The sequence below is a fragment of the Pristis pectinata genome, chromosome 39 (assembly GCF_009764475.1).
Source record: "Pristis pectinata isolate sPriPec2 chromosome 39, sPriPec2.1.pri, whole genome shotgun sequence".
Lineage (NCBI taxonomy): Eukaryota > Metazoa > Chordata > Chondrichthyes > Rhinopristiformes > Pristidae > Pristis > Pristis pectinata.
The window spans coordinates 6,084,860-6,106,624 of NC_067442.1; the positions used below are offsets into that span (position 1 = coordinate 6,084,860).

Here is a 21,765-nt window from a genome sequence, read left to right on the forward strand (position 1 = left end):
CTCAGATACTCCATCCTCCCACTCTTCATCAATCGTATTGTCCTCCTTTGGTGGATTCCAAAATGCTGCCAATTCTCACGCCTGCTGCTTTTCTAGTAACTATAGATATTTCCAAATTGGATCAAATGTTACCCTATTTCCTTGGCAGGCCGCTGTGGAATAGATTCCTGGTGTATTTTGTTTCCCTGCCCGACAGGAAAACTAATACCTGTTGTAATACATTTATCTATTCTTTCCCGAATATCTCCTGCGTAATAACCATCAAACCATCATGTAAGATTCTCAATCTAACACAGCCAACTCTCGCCTCCTGCATTCGCAATTTCCTGCGATCAGATCGGATCGCTGTTTTCTGATTCTACAAATTACAATCTCACTCTACACCTTGAACAAGGATTCCATCACATTTGTCTCCTCTTCCCAAACGTCGACAGTAAGATTGTTAATGGTTCCCTGCTCTCACCACGTTACCACTAACCTGTTCTATTGTAAGTTCGTTGGCGTATTCACCATATAAAAACGTACACCCACCAGGAACTCCACCGCCACAGTACTATTGCAAACTTATTTTAATAAATCAATTGCTTTGGACTAAAATCAACTGAGATGATAATTGTACTCATGAGAAATGTTCGTAATGTGACTGCACTTTTCACCGCATAACTACATTTAATTTCGAGAAAAGAAGCTAGAATTTCAGTCCCTTCCTTTGTTCCTGGCCATGACATCTCAGTGAAAGGTGTAATCCAACCTTTTATACGGGAAGTGTATCACCTAAGGTATCTTTCATTGACACATGTACATCCAAACACACACAGTGAAATACATCATTTGTGTAGAGTGTTCTGGGGGCAGCCTGCAAGTGTCACTATGCATCCGGAGCCAACATAGTATGCCCACAATTTCCTAAACCGTACCTCTTTGGAATGTGGGACGAAACCGGAGCACCCGGAGGAAACCCATGCAGACACAGGGAGAAAGTACAAACTCCTTACAGACAACGGCTGGAATTGAACCCGGGTCGCTGGCACTGTAAATCGTCACGCTAACCGCTGTTGTAATGATCGTTGTTCATCTCTAGAAACCTGGTCCTTAACCTTTAGCTATGCACATAGATTTCTCACAATTTCTTCTCATTTCCCTTTTATTCTAAATTGTAGCAGCTGCCCACAATTGCGCGTTCAACAAACCTGAGTGGTCCGTTTCTGAAAGCCATTAAATTGATTTCGAAACCGAAGTGTGCTTTTAATCACAAATAAAAACAATACCTCCGGTGTTTAAATTTATTTGGAATATTTAATTCTCCCACGGAATATGCACAAAGGTATCAAGATATCAATTTTATGGCAAAATAACTGAAATGGCGAGAATTTATAAACCTAAAGTAATAACCCAAAAATGAAAATAAAATTTTTAAAAATGGCACATTTCCTACAAATGTTACCTATACTACTGTTCAAAGCATTTAACTAAAATTATGTAAACGTACAATGTTAATACCAAATACAAAACTTGAACGAAAATCCTGATCAGTTAAAAATTATTTACTTGCCTTCCGAACAGATCACTCCTGCATCTTCCTCGTGAACACAGTTGTTGATCCCCCATCCTGGGAAGGAGCATTCCCAAAGGGAAGGTTCACTTCCATTGCACGTGACATCGTCCATCCAAATGCTTCCACTCCCATTTCCGAACGTTGCTCCGGTGAGTGCTGCAGCGGGAGATCCGCAACCAAGCTGTTTGCAAACAACCTTGGAGTCTTCCATATCCCAGCCGTCGTCGCAAACCGTCCCCCACTCTCCGTTGTATTTCACCTCCACTCTTCCAGAACAACGATTGCTGCCATCAGCGAGCCTTATAGCAACCTCTGAAATGAGGGAGTAAGCAACAGTTTACTCCGATCTTCGAGACAAATGTCTTGATCTCCAGTTGTGTTCCTTGTTTCTGACCAAGGCATCTCTATGAATGGTGTGATCCAACCGATCGCAGTGTACCTCTGTAATCTGATATATAACCTCTAATTTACACTGTAAATATATTTAAGTAACTTTTAACGTCCGCTGAAAAATCAAAATCCAAAGAACAAATTTCAAATCCACAATTCTGCGCCCATTTCTTACTCCACATGAATTGCAACCTGCCGATGTTTTTCAAGTGTTACAGAACGAAATGTCAGTCTACAGTGCAGTGAGTGCTCTGCACCACGTGCTATTTCTTGTCTGAATAAATTTCGTTCACCAATGACACCTGCTCATTAACGTCCAGTTATGCGCATGAATTTCACTGGATTTCTCGTACTACTTTGATTTACTGAATTCTGGCAACTTCCCACAATTTAACAGCTGGAAGAGACCTGAGAGATACGCTTGCAAAAATACGTAAATTGGTGTCTGTACATAAGTGGAATTGCAATCAAGGATAAAAATATTATCGGCATTGTTATCCTTTACTTGGACCATTTAAATTTCACATGGTATGTGCACATGCATATCAGTACATGCATTAAACATCAATATCTCCATTTATAAAACAGGAAGCAGCTTTCACGAACATATTAACAGATCTGCGTGCTGAATTACACCTCAGCAAGTATTGCCTTCCCTGTGGATCGGGTACCGTGGAGAATTCTAGAACATCCACTTACAACGGAGAACCAATGGGACAGAACGCGATGAATGAAGTAATTCACCGTTACTCTCACGTGATGATATAACGGTGAGATTTCAGTACCTACTACGTCCAGGACATGCGTGTTCTCTGGAAAATCTCACGACAAGGTATCGACGATGCTTGAATTTCATTAACACAAATCAAATTAGTTAAACCTACTCTGTTCACAATAAATATAAATATGAACGAAAATTCTCATGTGTAAAATCATGTACTTGCCTTCCGTACAGTTCACGCCTGCATCTTCTCCGTGACCGCAGTTGTGATTCCCCCATCCTGGGAAGGGGCATTCCCAAAGTGAAGCTTCACGTCCATTGCACGTGACATCGTCCATCCAAATGTTTCCACTCCCTTGCCCGAACTTTGCTCCGGAGAGAGCTGCAGCAGGAGATCCGCAACCAAGCTGTTTGCAAACAACCTTGGAGTCTTCCATATCCCAGCCGTCATCGCAAACCGTCCCCCACTGTCCATTGTATTTTACCTCCACTCTTCCCGAACAACGATCGCTGCCATCAACCAGCCTTATGTCAACTTCTGAAATGAGAGATCAAGCAAAAATGTAACCTGAGTTTCGAGAAATATGTCCTGACCGTCAGTTCTATACCTTGTTTCTGACCAAGGCGTCTCCATGATGGTGTGATCCAACCGAAAACAATGTACTTCTGTTATCTGACGTATAACCTCTCGTTTCCACTATAAATTCATTTAAGTGACTTACAGCTTCCCCTGAAATATCCAAGTTAAAATCCAAAGAACAAATTCCAAATCCAGAATATCACGCCCATTTCTTACTCCACATTAATTTCAACTTGCCGATGTTTTGCATGTGTTATAAAATTACACTCCAGGATACAGCGGAGTGAGAGCGCTGCGCCACGTGCTATTTCTTGTTGCAATGATCCCGTTCACCTCTGACACCTGCTCCTCAACGTCCAGTTATGCGCATGGATTTCACCGGAATTCTTATCTTTACTTTCCTTTTACTGAATTCTGGCACTTCCCACAGTAGCACTGTTGGAATACAGCTGAGAGAGAGGCATGAAAAAATATGTATATTGATGTCTGTACACAAGTGGAATCGCAATCATGGATAAAAATATTATTGGTATTGTTATGCTTTACTTGGACTCCTTAACTTTCACATGGGATATGCAAATGCATGTCAGTACATTCATTATACATTATACCTCCCTTTCTAAAATAGGAAGCACCTTTCACGAACATATAAACAGATTAGCATGGTCTATTACACGTCAATCAGTGTTGCCTTCCCTGTAGATCCGGGACCGTAGATAAATTCTGGAACATCCACATCCATCGGAGAACCAATGGGACAGAACACGATGACATAATTAACTCACAGTTACCTTCACGTCATGACATAACAGTGAGTATTAGTTACCTCCTTCTTCCAGGACGTGCTGGTTCTCTGGAAAATCTCACAACGTGGTATTGACGGTGTTTGAATTTCATTAATACAAATGAAATGTTTTAAACCTACTCTGTTCACTCCAAATACAAACAAGAACGAAAATTCTCCTCGGATTTTAACATCATGTACTTGCCTCCCATACATTTCACGCCTGCATCTTCTTGGTGACCGCAGTTGTTTGTCCCCCATCCTCGGAAGGAGCACTTCCATAGTGAAGCTTCACGTCCATTGCACGTGACATCGTCCATCCAAATGTTTCCACTCCCTTGCCCGAACTTTGCCTCGGAGAGAGCTGCAGCGGGAGATCCGCAACCAAGCTGTTTGCAAACAACTTTGGAGTCTTCCATATCCCAGCTGTCGTCGCAAACCGTCCCCCACTCTCCGTTGTATTTCACCTCCACTCTTCCCGAACAACGATTGTTGCCATTAACTAGCCTTATATCAACCTCTGAAATGAGAGAGCAAGCAAACATTTACTGTGATTTTCGAGAAAAATGTCTTGACCGTCAGTTCTATTCCTTGTTTCTGACCAAGGCGTCTCCATGAATGGTGTCATCCAACCGTTAACAATGTACCTCTGTTATTTGACATTTAACCTCTCATTTCCACTGTAAATCTCTTTAAGTACCATAGCTTCGGATACGTACCAGCAACCATAGAAACACCGATTCATGTACAAGCGTTAAACACTATTTAATTAATAACTACTTGTAATAAGAAGAAAAGTAAAAACGTTAGATATCAAACATAATCCCCAAAACTAAACACAAGGTGGGTGTGTGGCAAGTCCCCAACCCCAAGTCTAGGAATAGTTCTCAAAGTACAGTTCAGTAAGTCATCAGGTGAAATGTGAGCAGAGGCTTTTGCAAAAACTACCGTTGACTGAAGAGAAAACGTAAAGAGAATGTAGAGAGAATTTACGAAATCTACGATGGAACCCAGACGATACGTCAGTCTACGAATATATCCATTGATTTGTTCCAAAGTATCTGCTATCCCGAAGGCATTTGATATGTGGCTGCCCACAGAAGTATCTGCTTTCCACTAAAGATGAATGACAAAGTGGACTCCACTTGATTGCTCCAAAAATCTATACATGGATGTCAGTGACAGACACAGCTATGGTTCTTCATCCATTGATACAGAGACCAGCAGTCAGTGTCTCTCTCTCTCTCTCTTGTTTCTCTCTCCGACCCACTGAGCAAAACAGCCAGCACGTTGTTATAATCTTGCTGTCCTGATGACGCCACACACACAGTACTACTCTACACTCCAGGTGCCTTAAAGGGATATTCACCAAGTAGCAATTTGCTCATAACACTTCCCCTGAAGAATCAAAATCAAAATCGAAAGAACAAATTCCAAATCCACAATTCCACGCCCATTTCTTACTCCGCATGAATTGCAACCTGCCGATGTTTTGCATGTGTTATAGAATTACAAGGCAGGATAAAGTGGAGTGAGAGCGCTGCGCCACGTGCCATCTCTTGTTGCAATGATCCCGTTCACCTGTGACACCTGCTCTTTAACGTCCGGTTATGCACATGGATTTCGCGGGATTTCTCATCGCCACTTTGCTTTTACTGAATTCTGGCAACTTCCCACAATTGCACTGTTGGAATACCCTGAGAGACACCCTTGCAAAAATCTGTAAATTAATGTCTGTACATAAGTGGAATTGCAATCATGGATAAAAATATTATCGGCATTGTTATCCTTTACTTGGACTATTTTCACATGGAATGTGCACATGGATATCAGTTCATGCATTAAACATCAATATCTCCATTTATAAAACAGGAAGCAGCTTTCAAGAAAATATTAACAGATCTGCGTGTTGTATTACACCTCACCAAGTGTTGCCTACCCTGTGCATCGGGGACGGTGGAAGAATTCTGGAACATCCATATCCATCGGACAACCAATGGGACAGAATACGATGAGTGAATTAACTCACCCCTACATTCGCGTGATGATATAATGAAAGGTATTAAGTACCTACTTCGTCCAGGACGTACGTGCTCTCTGGAAAATCTCACGACGGTGCTTGGATTTCAATGAAACAAACGAAATTATATAAACCTACTCTGTTCACACTAAATATATACATGAACGAAAATTCTGCTCATTTGTAACATCATGTACTTGCCTTCTGTACATTTCACGCCGGCATCTTCTTGGTGACCGCAGTTGTTAATCCCCCATCCTAGGAAGGAGCATTCCCAAAGGGAAGTTTCATTTCCATTGCAGGTGACATCGTCCATCCAAATGTTCCCGCTCCCTTGCCCGAACCCTGCTCCGGTAACAGCTGCTGCGGAAGATCCACAACCAAGCTGTTCGCAAACAACCTTGGAGTCCTCCATATCCCAGTTGTCGTCGCAAACCGTCCCCCACTGACCATTGTATTTCACCTCCATTCTTCCAGAACAACGATTGCTGCCATCAGCGAGCCTTATAGCAACCTCTGAAATGAGGGAGTAAGCAAAAATTTACTCCGATGTTCGAGAAAAATGTCTTGATCGCCAGTTCTGTTCTCTGTTTCTGACCAAGGCATCTCTATGAATGGAGTGATCCAACGGATAACAGTGTACCTCTGTAATTTGACATTTCACCTCTTATTTCCACTGTAAAGCTACTTAAGTAACTCAGAGCTTCCGCTGAAAAATCAAAATCAATATCCAAAGAACAAATTCCAAATCCACAATTCTGCGCCCATATCTTAATCCACATGAATTGCAACCTGCTGATGATTTTCAAGTGTGATAGAATTACAAGTCAGGGTACAGTGTACTGAGTCCACTGCGCCACATGCTATTTATTTTTGCATGATCCCGTTCAGCTGTGACACCTGCTCTTTAACGTCCAGTTATGCGCACAAATTTCATGGGATTTCTTATCGCTACTTTCCTTTTACTGAATTCTGGCAACTTCCCACAACTGCACACTTGGAAGAGAACTGAGACAGACGCTTGCAAAAATCTGTAAATTGACGTCTGTACACAAATTGAATTGCAATCATGGATAAAAATATTATCTGCATTGTTATACTCTCCTTGGACTATTTAACTTCCACATGGTATATGCAAATGGATATCAGCACATGTACCATACATCAATATCTCCATTCCTAAAACAGGAATCACCTTTCACGAACGTATTATCAGATCTGCGTGCTTTATTACACCTCAATCAGCGTTGCCTTCCCTGTGGGTTGGGCACCGTGTAAGAGTTTTGGAATATCCACATCCATCGGAAAACCAATGGGACAGAACACGACGACAGAATTAACTCACAGTTACCTTCAGTTGATGACATAATTGTAGGTATTAAGTACTTACTTCGTCCAGAACGTGTGAACGCTCTGGAAAATCTCACGGCGTGGTATTGACGGTGTTTGAATTTCATTGATACAAATGCAATGATTTAAACCTACTCTGTTCACACCAAATACAAACACGAACGAAAATTCTCCTCATAGTTTAACATCGTGTACTTGCCTTCCATACACTTCACGCCTGCATCTTCTTGGTGACCGCAGTTGTTAATCCCCCATCCTGGAAAGGAGCATTCCCAAAGGGAAGGTTCACGTCCATTGCATGTGACATCGTCCATCCAGATGTTTCCACTCCCTTGCCCGAACTTTCCTCCTGAAACTACTGCTGCAGGAGATCCGCAGCCAAGCTGCTTGCAAACAACCTTGCAGTCTTCGACATCCCAGCCGTCGTCGCAAACCGTCCCCCACTGTCCATTGTATTTCACCTCCACTCTTCCCGAACAACGATCGCTGCCGTCAACTAGCCTTATATCAACCTCTGAAACGTAAGGGAGAGAATAAATTACGTCTGAGAAACTTGATGAGCTTTGTTTGAGTTCACTTTCTCTTTCCATTGTTTTCCTTGCTTTTGGCCATTATATACCCGTTAATGGCGGTTTCAAGGCATGAACAGAGCCGTTAACCTATCGTTACCGTTGTATGTGGTGCTTTAGGTGACATTTCGTCAAGCTTATCTCTGGTTTCTCTGAACGAGAATTAATGCGTTGTGCTCGTAAATCCATTGCTGGATCTGTGTTAATTTTGCTTAGTTGTTGACGAGAAACAGATGACGTACAGACATACCCAATGACCGCATAGGACTGAACCAACGTAGGTAGATCGTAATCCTTAAATATTGCCTTGTCACATTATGCCATATTCATACACCTTCCCAGTATCCCTTGAATCAAATGCAATTTTAACTTCTTTGCTAGGTAAGTTCGGTGGGGTAATTTCAAATGCCTTGCTAAAATCTCTGTACACTACATCAAATGTGGAAAGCTCAAAGATCTTCGATGTTGCCTCCTCAAACATTTCATGTTCAATCTGAGGTTCCCCGCCTGCTTGCAGAAGACCACTATCATTCCATTACCTAAGAAAACAAAAGATAACGTGCCTTGATGACTACCGCCTGGTGGCTCTGACATTCACCATCATGAAGTGCTTCGAGAGGCTGGTCATGGCATGCATCAACTCCAGCCTCCCAGGCAACCTTAACCCACTGCAATTTGCCGACAGCCGAAACAGGTCCATGGCGGATGCCATCTCCTTGGCACTACACTCATCTCTGGAGCATCTGATAGTAAAACCTCCGATGTCAGACTGCATCTCAGCCTTCAAAACTATAATTCTATTAAACATATCTCCCAACTCCTGGACCTGGGACTCAACACTTCCATTTGCAACTGGATCCTTGACTTACTGACCAAGGGACAGCTAGCAGTAGAGATAGCCAGCAACACATTCGCCACTATTATCCTTAAAACTGTTGCCCACAAGCCTGTCTCCTCAGCCTCCGACTTGCCTCCCAGTGCACTCACGACTGTGTGGCCAGATTCTGCTCTAGCGAAATCTACAAGTTTGTAGCTGATGCCACCGTTGTGGGCCGTATCTCAAAACATGATGAGTGTTACGGACTCAGTGAAAGTCCCTTTATGATAGAGAGTGTGTGTATGTGTGTGTGGGGCGTGCTTACGTCAATAGAAGATAAAGGACGTAATGACGTTGTTGAAGAAGTAAGAAGAAGAAGAAGGAGAGAGAGAGAGAAGGGAGAGAGACACCAGCCTGCTTGTTTTCTCTATCGATGGATGAGAAACAATAACTGTGTTTGCCATAGAAATCCATGTATGGAAGTTGGAAGTAATCCGGTGGAGTTCACTTTGTTGCTGACCTGTAGAAGGAAACAGGTATTTGTATCTGGACGACCACGGTTCGGATGCTTTTCGGGGTGAGGAAGTCACTACCGAGTAAACACTGGAGTGTCGTTTGGGTTCCATCGTGGAACATTTGAATTTCGTATGTACTCTCTCTATGTTTTTCTACATCTACATCTTATCTTCAGACAACGGTGGTTGTTGAAGAAGCCCTTGCTCATGTTTCACCTTATGGCTTGCGGAACTGAACTTTAAGAACCATTCCGGAACTGGGAGTTTTGGACTTTGTCACACACACACACGAAGAGTTTAGTTTTGGGGTTAACGTTCGAGGTTTAACATTCTTGAATTCTAACATACTAACATTTTTACTTTTATTTTACGTATTATCATAAGTAGTGATTAATAAAATAGTTTTTATTACTAAATCATGCTCAGTGTGTTTCTTTTGCTGCTGGTTCGTGACAAAATTGGGGGCTCGTCCGGGATAGTTCCCAAGGTTAACGAGATTCGCCCGGGATAGTTCCCAAGGTTAACGAGTGTCGTCTGGGATTGTACCCCAGATTGACGAGATTTGTTCGGGATTCAATCCAAAGATTTTTGAGGGAGGTCTCATAAATTCTTTTTAATTGGCTTGTGTGTGTGGAAACCAGCAGCAATGGATATTAAGGTATTTTTGGAGTCACCAACCCAAAAAGGATTGGAGGTGGCGAAAAAGGATGATTTGATAAAGATTGCTACAAGTTTAAACCTTACAGAAGTAAAGCAGTCTATGAGAAAGGCAGATATTCAGAGACTGATAGCTGGCCATTATGTGGAAAAGAAGGTGTTTGAGAAGGAAGTGTTAAAACAGTTTCCTGGCAGTGAAATAGCAATTTCTGAGGCACAGGTGCAGCTGGCAAAGATAGAAGCTGAACGAGAGCAAACCCAGTTAAAGATAGAGGCTGAACGAGAGCAAAAGAAATTAGAAGCTGAACGAGAGCAAAAGAGATTAGAGGCCGAGCGAGAGAAATTAGAGGCCGAACAAAAGAAATTAGAGGCTGAACAAAAGATAACTCAGATGAAGATAGAGGCTGATCTAGCAATGAAGCAGATGTAATTGAAGAGGATGGAGCTGGATAGTGAGGAAAAGGAGAAACAGAGGCAGCATGAGTTACAAATGAAGCGTAGGAGTTCGGAATCTGATTCTGATGATGGTTTTTCAGCCAGCAGGGAGGTTCGATTAGTCCCTCCGTTTGAAGAAGATCAGGTTGATCAGTATTTCCAACATTTTGAAAAGGTTGCTGTGAGTTCAAACTGGCCAAGGAAAGGATGGGCTCTTATGGTACAGAGTGTGATTAAAGGTAAAGCTCAAAAAGCTTATTCTGCTTTGTTTGTTGAGGATGCAGCTGATTATACCAAGGTAAAACAAGCTATTTTGAAGGCCTATGAATTGGTCCCTGAGGCTTATAGACAAAAACTCAGAGACTTGAGGAAATCTGCAGATCAGACTTATATGGAATTTGCCAATGGAAAGAGAATATGTTTTGAACGATGGTGCCTGGCTAAAAATGTAGTTGGGGATTTTGATAAATTGAAAGAATTGATACTAGTGGAAGACTTTAAAAGATGTGTTCCAGCTGAATTAACAACATATTTAAATGAAAAGGCAGTGGAAACTTTACAAGAAACTGCTAGGTTGGCAGATGATTATGCTTTAACCCATAAATCCAAATGGGGACAACCTAAAACCTTTCAAAAGAGTTACAAAGACAATCCAGGTAAACCAGAGATTAAATTGGGAGGTAATCAAAAAGGAAAAGATGAAAAGAAGCCAGGGCTGGAGAAATCTGTTGAGCGTACTTGTTATTACTGTAGGAAACCTGGCCACGTGATATCTAATTGTGCCCTTTTGAAGAAAAAGAAGGAAGCTGGGCCCAATGCTTGCTTTCAGGCAATTAAAAATCAAAAAGGTTCAGGAGATGCTGTTAAAGATCAGTCTTTGCAAGAGGGAAAAGCGGAAAAGTTGGAGGAGGTGAGAAAAGAATTCCGTTCGTATGTATCAGAGGGTTTTGTTTCACTGAATGATGAGTCACCCCAGGTGCCAGTGAAAATTCTTAGAGATACTGGGGCTAGTCAATCTCTCTTGCTGGACAGTGTATTAAATTTTGGTGAGGAAAGTGACACTGGTGAAGTAAATCTAGTACGAGGCGTTACAGGTGAGACCATGTCTGTCCCTTTTCACAGGGTGATTTTAAAGTCAAAGTTCGTAGAAGGACCAGTCGAGATAGGGATAATACCTAGTTTGCCAGTGGAAGGAGTTTCTTTGTTATTGGGAAATGACCTTGCAGATGGAGAAAGTGATCCTGTGGTACGGTTAACAACCAAACCAAGGATTGATGAGTCTGAGAATGATCCAGATGTTTACCCATCATGTGCGGTGACTCGAGCTAGAGCTAAAGAATTAGCCAAGACAGACAGTCCGGTGCAGTCTGATGTAGTTCCTTGTGACAGTCCTAAACAGGAAGAAAATTATGATGCCTTATCTGAGACTTTTCTGTCTTCACTGATCAACATCCTTATAGTGAGCCTGAATTTAAAGATTTGTCTTTGTCGAGGAAGGAGTTTATGTTGGAACAGACAAAGGATCCTGAGTTGACAGAATTGAAAGAAAAAGCACTCTCATGTGAGGAGATTGAAAAAGTGCCAACTGGATACTATGTCAAAAATGGAGTGTTAATGAGGAAATGGAGACCTCCTCATGTTCCTGTTACTGAGGAATGGGAAGTTATTCATAAGGTTGTTGTTCCAAAAGTTTATAGAGATGAGATTTTAAACCTGGCCCATAGTATGCCTTTGGGTGGTCATTTTGGGGTGAATAAAACTGTAGGGAAGATCTTGAAACAATTCTATTGGCCTGGTTTGAGAAAAGATGTGGTGATGTTTTGTCGAACCTGCCACACATGTCAGATGGTGGGTAAACCAAATCAAAAACCCCCTGTGGCTCCATTGAAACCAATTCCTGCTTTTGGGGAGCCCTTTTCGAAGGTGATTGTGGACTGTGTTGGCCCATTACCAAAGTCTAAGACTGGAAATCAGTATTTGTTAACCATCATGTGTGCCACTTCTAGATTTCCAGAGGCAATACCCCTTAGAAATATTAAGGCCAAGACGGTGTCAAAGGCTCTTGAAATTTTTTTTACCTTGTTTGGTTTGCCAAAAGAAATCCAATCTGATCAAGGTAGTAATTTTATGTCAAAAAGTTTTCAACAAATAGTCTATGAGCTGGGAGCAAAGCAGATTGTATCATCTGCATATCACCCAGAATCTCAAGGAGCTCTGGAGAGATTTCATTCTACTCTCAAAAATATGCTGAAGAATTATTGCTTTGAAAACACCAAGGATTGGGACGAAGGTATCCATTTACTTTTGTTTTCCGTTAGAGAATCGATCCAGGAGTCAATAGGATTTAGTCCGTTTGAGCTTGTGTTTGGACATAGGGTGAGAGGACCTTTGGAGTTGTTAAGAGAGCAGTGGGTTAATGAGGAAGTTCACTTGAGTCTGTTGGACTATGTCCAAAAATTTAAAACTCGGTTGGAGAGAGTCTGCCAGCTAGCGAGAGAGAATTTGAAAACAAGCCAGATAAGAATGAAGACATATTTTGATAGACGTGCTCGGCCTAGGACATTCGCAGTGGGGCAAAAGGTGTTGGTATTTTTTCCCTAGCCAAAATAATCCCTTGCAATCTCGTTTTTCTGGACCCTATGTTATTGAATCTCGAGTGACTGATCTAACATATATAATCAAAACACCAGATAGACGCAAGAAAACACAACTCTGTCATGTAAACATGCTAAAACCTTATTATGAGAGGGATTCAGTTGTGACCTTGGTGGATGGTGTAAAGGTTGTTTCTAGAATGCCTGATGTTGATGTTGAGGAAGGCCAATTTAGACCAAATATTGTTCCATCGAAACTAAAAAACCAAAATATCATGGAGAACCGTGAAACGAAGTTGGACCATTTACAAGTTTCACAAAAACAACAGATGAGAGAATTAATTTTAAAATTTAAAAATTTGTTCCCAGATGTTCCAAACAGAACATCGATAATTACCCATGATGTGGATGTTGGGGATGCAAAACCAATCAAACAACACCCATATCGAATGAATGTGGAAAAAAGTAAACTTGTTGATCAGGAAATAAAGTACATCTTGGAAAATGATATTATTAGACATTCAACTTCAAATTGGAGTTCGCCCTGTGTTATTGTACCTAAACCTGATGGAACTGTTAGATTTTGCACAGATTACAGGAAAGTGAATGCTGTAACAAAGTCAGATGCTTACCCTATTCCTAGGGTGGATGATTGCATAGACAGAGTGGGAAAGGCAAAATTTCTTACAAACATTGACCTATTAAAAGGGTACTGGTGTGTTCCATTAACAGATAGAGGACGAGAGATATCAGCCTTTGTAACCCCTTCTGGATTGTATGAATACAATGTTTTGCCATTTGGAATGAAAAATGCTCCGGCAACATTTCAAAGAATGATTAATTCAGTGATTCATGGGTTAAAACATACAGATGCCTACATTGACGACTTAGTGACTGGGAATGATACTTGGGAAGATCACATCTCTGCTTTAGAAAGGTTGTTTGAAAGACTTTCCAAGGCTAACCTTACAGTTAACTTGGCTAAAAGTGAATTTGGCCATGCCACTGTGACGTATCTTGGTTATGTTGTAGGTCAAGGCAAGCAAGCTCCTGTTCAGGCAAAAGTTCAAGCAATATCTGAGTTCCCTATTCCCACAGGTACAAGGACTGTTAGAAGATTTTTGGGAATGGTTGGATATTATCGAAAATTTTGTAAAAATTTTGCTGATATTGCTCTTCCCCTAACTAATCTTCTGAAGAAGGGAGTAAAGTTTGTTTGGACAGATTCTTGTCAAGAAGCATTTAAGAAGCTGAAAGCCATTTTATGCTACCATCCTGTGCTCAGAACACCTGACTTTGAAAAGCCATTTTCATTAGCAGTAGATGCCAGTGATGAAGCTGCAGGAGCTGTGTTGTTGCAGAAGGGTGACCTTGATGATATTGACCATCCTGTAGCTTACTTTTCAAAGAAATTTAATGAGCATCAAAAGAATTATTCCACCATAGAGAAAGAATTACTGTCGCTTGTTTTAGCCTTGCAACATTTCAGTGTATATGTTTGCACCGCTCAGAAACCATTGACTGTGTATACAGATCATAACCCATTGGTGTTTCTGAGCCGAGTCAAAAACAAGAACAGAAGGCTGTTAAACTGGAGTTTAATTTTGCAAGAGTTTGATCTCATGATAACTCACATTAAAGGCAAAGATAATGTGATTGCTGATTGTCTTTCCCGATGTTAAATGGGAAACATGTATCTGTACTAATCTGATAGTCTGTAGTTGTGTAGCATGATAATTATTAACATTACTAACTGTATGCGCAGTTAAAGTTTTCTTGGGAAAATTTTTTTTTAGGTGGGAGGTGTTACGGACTCAGTGAAAGTCCCTTTAAGATAGAGATTGTGTGTATGTGTGTGTGGGGCGTGCTTACGTCAATAGAAGATAAAGGACGTAATGACGTTGTTGAAGAAGTAAGAAGAAGAAGAAGGAGAGAGAGAGAGAAGGGAGAGAGACACCAGCCTGCTTGTTTTCTCTATCGATGGATGAGAAACAATAACTGTGTTTGCCATAGAAATCCATGTATGGAAGTTGGAAGTAATCCGGTGGAGTTCACTTTGTTGCTGACCTGTAGAAGGAAACAGGTATTTGTGTGTGGACGACCACGGTTCGGATGCTTTTCGGGGTGAGGAAGTCACTACCGAGTAAACACTGGAGTGTCGTTTGGGTTCCATCGTGGAACATTTGAATTTCGTATGTACTCTCTCTATGTTTTTCTACATCTACATCTTATCTTCAGACAACGGTGGTTGTTGAAGAAGCCCTTGCTCATGTTTCACCTTATGGCTTGCGGAACTGAACTTTAAGAACCATTCCGGAACTGGGAGTTTTGGACTTTGTCACACACACACACGAAGAGTTTAGTTTTGGGGTTAACATTCGAGGTTTAACATTCTTGAATTCTAACATACTAACATTTTTACTTTTATTTTACGTATTATCATAAGTAGTGATTAATAAAATAGTTTTTATTACTAAATCATGCTCAGTGTGTTTCTTTTGTTGCTGGTTTGTGACATGAGTCAGAGTACAGGAAGGAGCTAGCGAGCTTAGTGACGTAGTGCCATGGCAACAACCTTCCCCTCAATGTCAGCAAAACAAAATAACTGGTTATTGACTTCAGGAAGGGGGCGGCGCACATGCTCCTGTCTACATCAATGATGCAGAGGCTGACAGGGTTGAGAGGTTCAAGTTCCTGGGAGTGAACATCACCAATAGCCTGTTCTGATCCAACCACGGAGACACCACAGCTATGATGGCAGAATATAGTATTATAATGGCAGAATACAGTATTATGATGGAAGAATATCGTATACGATGGCAGAATATAGTGTTATAATGGAAGAAAATAGTATTAGTGATAGGACTCTTGGCAGTGTGGAGGATCAGAGGGATCTTGCGGTCCGAGTCCATAGAACGATCAAAGTGGCTGCGCATTTTGACGCTGTGGTTCAGAAGACAAATGGTGTATTGTCCTTCATTAATCGGGGAATTGAATTTAGGAGCAGTGAGGTATTGTTACGGCTATATAGGGCTCTGGTCAGACCCCACTGAGCATTATGCTCAGTTCTGGTCGCCTCACTACAGGAAGGATGTGGTAGCCATAGAAAGATAGAGCAGAGAAGATTTACAAGGATGATGCCTGGAATGCGGAGCATGCCGTATGAAAGCAGGTTGAGGGAACTTGGTCTTTTCGCCTTGGAACGACGTAGGATGAGGGGGGGGGACCTGATAGAGGTGTATAAGATGATGAGAGGGATTGATCGGGTTGATAGTCAGAGGCCTTTCCCTAGGGCTGAAATGGTGGCCACAAAGAGGACATAGGTTTAAGGTGGTGGGGAGTAGGTACAGAGGAGATGTCAGGGGTAAGTTATTTACTCAGAGAGTGGTGAGTGCGTGGAATTGGCTGCCGGAAACGGTGGTGGAGGTGGATACGATAGGGTCTTTTAAGAGACTGTTGGATATGTACATGAAGTGAGAAAAATGATGGATAAGCCTAGTAATTTCTAGGGTAGGCACATGTTCGGCACAGCTTTGTGGGCCAAAGGGCCTGAATTGTGCTGTAGTTTTTCTATGTTTCTATGTTTCTAAGAAAGCTGAGAAGTGACCCTGCATCCTCAGGAGGTTAAAGAAATACGGCTTGTCCCCATTGACCCTCACTATTTTTTATAGATACACCATAGAAAGTATCCTATCCGGATAATCGCTGCTTTGGACGGCCACTGTTCTGCCCGAGACTGCAAGAAACTGCAGAGTTGTGGACATAGCTCGGCACATCACTGAAACCCGCCTCCCATCCATGGACTCTTTCTACACTTCCCGCTGCCTCGAAAAAGCAGCCTGTATAATCAAAGGCCCCTCCCACCCCTGAGATTCTCTATTCTCCCCTCTCCCATCGGGCAGAAGATACAGAATCCAGAAAGCACGTACCATCAGCTTCAAGGGCAGCTTCTATCAAGCTGTTATAAAGCTATTGAATGGTCTGGGATTAATATGTTTAATAATTTTAAAATGACATAGCTCGATAGAATTTCTTACAGACACAGGAACAGGAGCTTTTACTCTTCCGCATTCGCAAATAACTCTTGAAAAAAAAAATCATCAATATTTCCGTACTAGTATCTTGTAATTAATATTGATATTCTCCCCTACTGCAACTCGAAGGCACCTTGCACACGAAGGAAAGCCGTTGCCTAAAAAGTTACATTGAAATTCTAGGAATGTACATCAGAATTATTCGACTGCCCTCCAATGCCAACAAATATATGCCCCTCGAGGCCCTTCCTATCTTTCACTTCTGCATCTAACTGCTAAAGTCTCCACTGCCCCGTATTCTGCAGAAGTAACAACCGAGTTATTTACAGCCTTGCAAGTGACGTCTGCCTTGCTTGACCACAAGGACACAGCTCAGCAACTGAAAGGTTTGCGGTGAAGCACACAGCGCAGCAGAGTGTTAACTGTGCAACTGTTAAATAAATTATTTGGTAGACGCCTGAGTTCTGTGATTGTGGGTCTTGCGACGTGGAGTCGACTTCACCCAGTATTCTACAGCCCTCGACTTGAGCATTTCCATACCATCGATGTGAGGCTAACAGGCGTATAGTTTTATTTTCCCCGAACCTATATTCTCTTTTCTTTAATCGTTGGGTTATATTTGCCATATATTACTCTGCAAGATATCTTACGTTACCTTTAGAAATTCGGAAGAAGAAACCAACATGCTCATTAATTCTATCTCCACCTTTGTTAACACACTGAGATGTAAATTATCAGCTACTGAGTATTTATCCACTTTTAGACTCCTTCATTTCGCCACCACTTCTTTTTCCCCCCAACCTTCTCTCATTTATTGTTGCTTCAGTTTGGATTCTTGGTTGCCTGGTATTTTGGGGAAGTTATTTGTTATTTTTTAATTTTTTTGTTTACTGCATGGTAACAGGCCCTTCCGGCCCAACGAGTCCGCGCCGCCCAGTTTAAAACCATATTAACCTACCCGTACGTCTTTGGAATGTGGGTGGAAACCAGAGCACCCGGAGGAAACCCACACAGACACGGGAGAACGTACAAACTCCTCACAGACAGTGGCCGGAATTGAAGCCGGGTCGCTGTCAAGCGTTACGCTAACCACTCTTCCCTCAAGAAAGACCAACAATTTTTGATCAACTCTCTTGCCATTTCTTTATTTCCCATGATAAATTCTCCAGTTACTGTCTGAGAGGGCATACTTTTCCCTTTGCTAATCCGTTTCTTTTTAATGCAACGGAGCTCTTTTATGTTCCTTGCACGCTTCCTCCCCTACGTTCTTTTATTCTCCCCATATCTTTCCTTTTTCTCAGTTATAAAGCATTCCAAATCTCCAAACATGCTGCTTTTTATGTCAACGTTATATGTTTATGTCTTGATATGATATTGTCCTCAACTTTTGTTTCTTTTGCAAGCCACGTTTTTATTTCCTTGCCTTTTGTGTTTTTGCTCTGGTAAAGAAAGTATCAATGTTGTTATTCCTGCATTCGCTGCTTAAGTGTTAGCTGTTGCCTACCCACCGACAGGCCTCTTAATTTAGCGCCCCAATGCGGAATAGCCGACTAAGACTTCAGAGAGCAGTGGAGTGTTAGGGTCCAAGAGACGTTCAGCACCGAAATGGGCATGTTCGCCCACCACGTTCAAGCTGACTTTTACCGCTATCTGCGCTGATCCATTTTGTCCACATTTGGACAATATCTTTATTATGTATTCTCTCTTTAATTCTTTGTGTAAATCCCTCTTAAACGTAGTAACGGTGTCTAATTCTAGCACTTGCTTTGCCAGCGCGCTGCAGCAATCAATCATTCTCCATGTAAAATGAACAAAACTTTCCGAGAGAAACAAAGGACTGCAGCTGCTGGAATCTAGATGAAAAACTTTTCTGTCAAACTCAGCACCCTTGAACGTGATTTCCGCCTTGCCTGACCACACAGCACGCAGCTCAACAACTGACAGGCTCGCAGTGAGGCACAGAGTGCAACAAATGGTTAACAATGCAACGGCTAAAGTAAGAAATGATCTGGCAGATATTGTTTGTCGTACAATGGTGGTCGTGATGTGGTGGTGTGCATGTGCCCGCGTGCTTTTATTTGTGTGTTTCCTGATAGGGCAGAGGGGAACCGCCGCCACCCGTGACATATGTGTGTGATATTTGTCTTAACATCGTTGCTACATTCACATCACTTCTGAGTCAAGAGGATATCTGCTACAATAAATATCCTGAATATCCAGAGGGTCTTTTCAGACTCAATATGGGTCTTTACAGCCTCAATATGTCCCATAAAATTCACAGTCAATGATTTATTTGCATCGTATTCGTTACAATTGAATTTTGGGAAATCAGGCTGTGGGTTTAAGGTGGGAGGGGAGAGAATTGAGACGAACCTGAGGTGCATTTTTTTCACCCAGAGAGTGGTCAGTATATGGAATGAGCTGCGATAGGAAATGGTTGAAGTAGCTACATTAACAATATTTAAAAGGCACTTGGACAGGTACATGGTAAGGGAAGGCTTGGATGGATATGGGCCAAACGCGAGGCTAACGTAGATTGGGATCTTAGTCGGCATCGACCAGTTGGGCCAGTTCCTGCCCTGCATGACCCTATGACATTCTGCATGAGGAAGTCCTTACAATACATCTACCGAGTGATACAAAAGTTTCTTTAACGTCATGAAAGCAATTAGCGACAGTTTAACGCGCTTGTGGAAGACAACTGTAATAATGCAACGGTTCTTCACTTATCTCCTGGGCTATCGAATGACACCTTTGCACTTAAGTATCAGGATTTGGGTTCGAATTCACAAACTTCGACTTCTGAACAAGTAACCATTCTGTGACCGACTGAGTACCATTCCTTTCGAGAGTTTTCCGCCGAATGTTATAGATTCCCCCGGAGTAAGATCGTTCGGCACAATGTGCTGCGATTTTCAAAGTGAACTGAACCATTTCTGTTTAGACGTTCTCAATGCCTGAACAATAATTTACCCACCCGAGCGCGTCCTGCAATTTAAATAGAGTAAAATCAAGTTTCTTTCTTGATCTGTAGTTAGGGTTCTGCGAGTACACCACTGAGAAGGAGATACAAATAAACAGAAAAGGCAAAGAATGCATTGAGGGATTTTCAAATTGCAACTCACAATCGAAATTAATTTGTTTCTATAACTTACCAGCGTTGATAAAGGTGAGTAAAACGGAGATACTAAAGATCAAACGCTTCATACTTTGTGCTCCGTGCAAATGAAATACGGTCAAACTCTGGTAACTCTGGAGACATGAGCGAGCCGAGGCAGTGCACTTGGGAAGAGGAAGTTCGAGCTTCTCTCTGTTACGGTCATGTGGTTATTTACATAAAATATGAAACAGTCAGCACAGGAACAAACCTCTCGTCCCACGATGTTGTGCGGAACTAATTAAATTAGTAATTAAATGCTCAACTAAACCAATCCCTTCTCTCCATCTCCCTCCATTCTCTGCACATTCTCGTGCCTATCTAATAATCTCTTAAACGCATCGATTGCATCTGCCTCCATCAGCAGCCCTGGTAGTGCATTCCAGGCACCCACCACTCTATGAAAATAACTTTCCCTGCACATCTCCTTTGATCTTACCACCACCCCACCCCCCCCCCCCCCACCCCCAACCTTAAATGCATGCGCTCAAGTATTAGACGTTTCGACCACGGGAAAAAATATACCAGCTGCCAACTGTATTTATGCCTCTCATAATCTTACAAACCTCCATCAGGACTGCCCCCCACCCTCCAGCCTCTGACGGGAAAATAACCCAATTTATGTCCAAACCTTCTCATAGCACATGCCCTCTAATCCAAGAAGCATCTTGGTGAACTATTTCTCCACTCTCTTAAAAGCCACCACGTCCTTCCTGCAATGAGGCGACCAGAATTGAATGCAATATTCCAGATGCGCCCTAACCAGGGTTTCATCAAGCTGCAACATAACTTTCCGACTCTTAAACTCAATGATTCTAAGGCAAACATGACATACGCCTTCTTTACCACACGATCAACCTGTGCAGCCACTTTCAAGCAGCTATGGACTTGGTCCCCAAGATCCCTCTGCACATCTACACTGTTAACGGTCTTGTCGTCAACAGTATATTGTCCTTTTACATTTGACCTCCCAAAGTACAACACCTCACATTTAGCCGAATTAAACTCCATCTGCCATTTTCCCCCATATCTGCAACAGATCTATATCTCGCCGCAGCCATTGGCGATTTCCTGCGCTCTCCACAACACCATAAATCTTTGTATCGTCTACAAACTTACCAAGCCACCTATTCACTTTTTCATTCAGATTTAAAGATATCACAAACAGCAGAGGTCCCAATACAGATCCCTGCGGAACATCACTAGTCACGGACTTCGAGCCAGATTAAGTCCCCTCGATCACTATCCTCTTGTCTTGCATGGGCAAGAAAATTCTGAATCCAAACGGGCAAATCACCGTGGATCCCATGTCTCTTACTGGATGAGCCTACCATGAGGGGCCTTGTCAAACGCCTTACGAAAATCCATGTAGACAACATCTATTGCTCAACATCTACAGAATCTACAGCTCGCGAGGTAATGATGCAGTTCTACAAAACTCTGGTTGGACCACACATGGAGTACAGTGTCCAGTTCTGGACTCCTCATTATAGAAAGGATGCGGATGCGTTGGAAAGGATGCAGAGGATATTTACCAGGATGCTGTCTGGTTTTGAGAGTACGCATCATGAGGAGAGACTAAAGGAA

At 42.1% G+C, this 21,765-nt stretch overlaps 1 pseudogene; it reads right to left on the minus strand.

Moving 5' to 3' along the window:
* Positions 1–21,765, minus strand: part of LOC127587185 (deleted in malignant brain tumors 1 protein-like) — a 143,103-nt pseudogene that overhangs the window by 66,088 nt on the left and 55,250 nt on the right.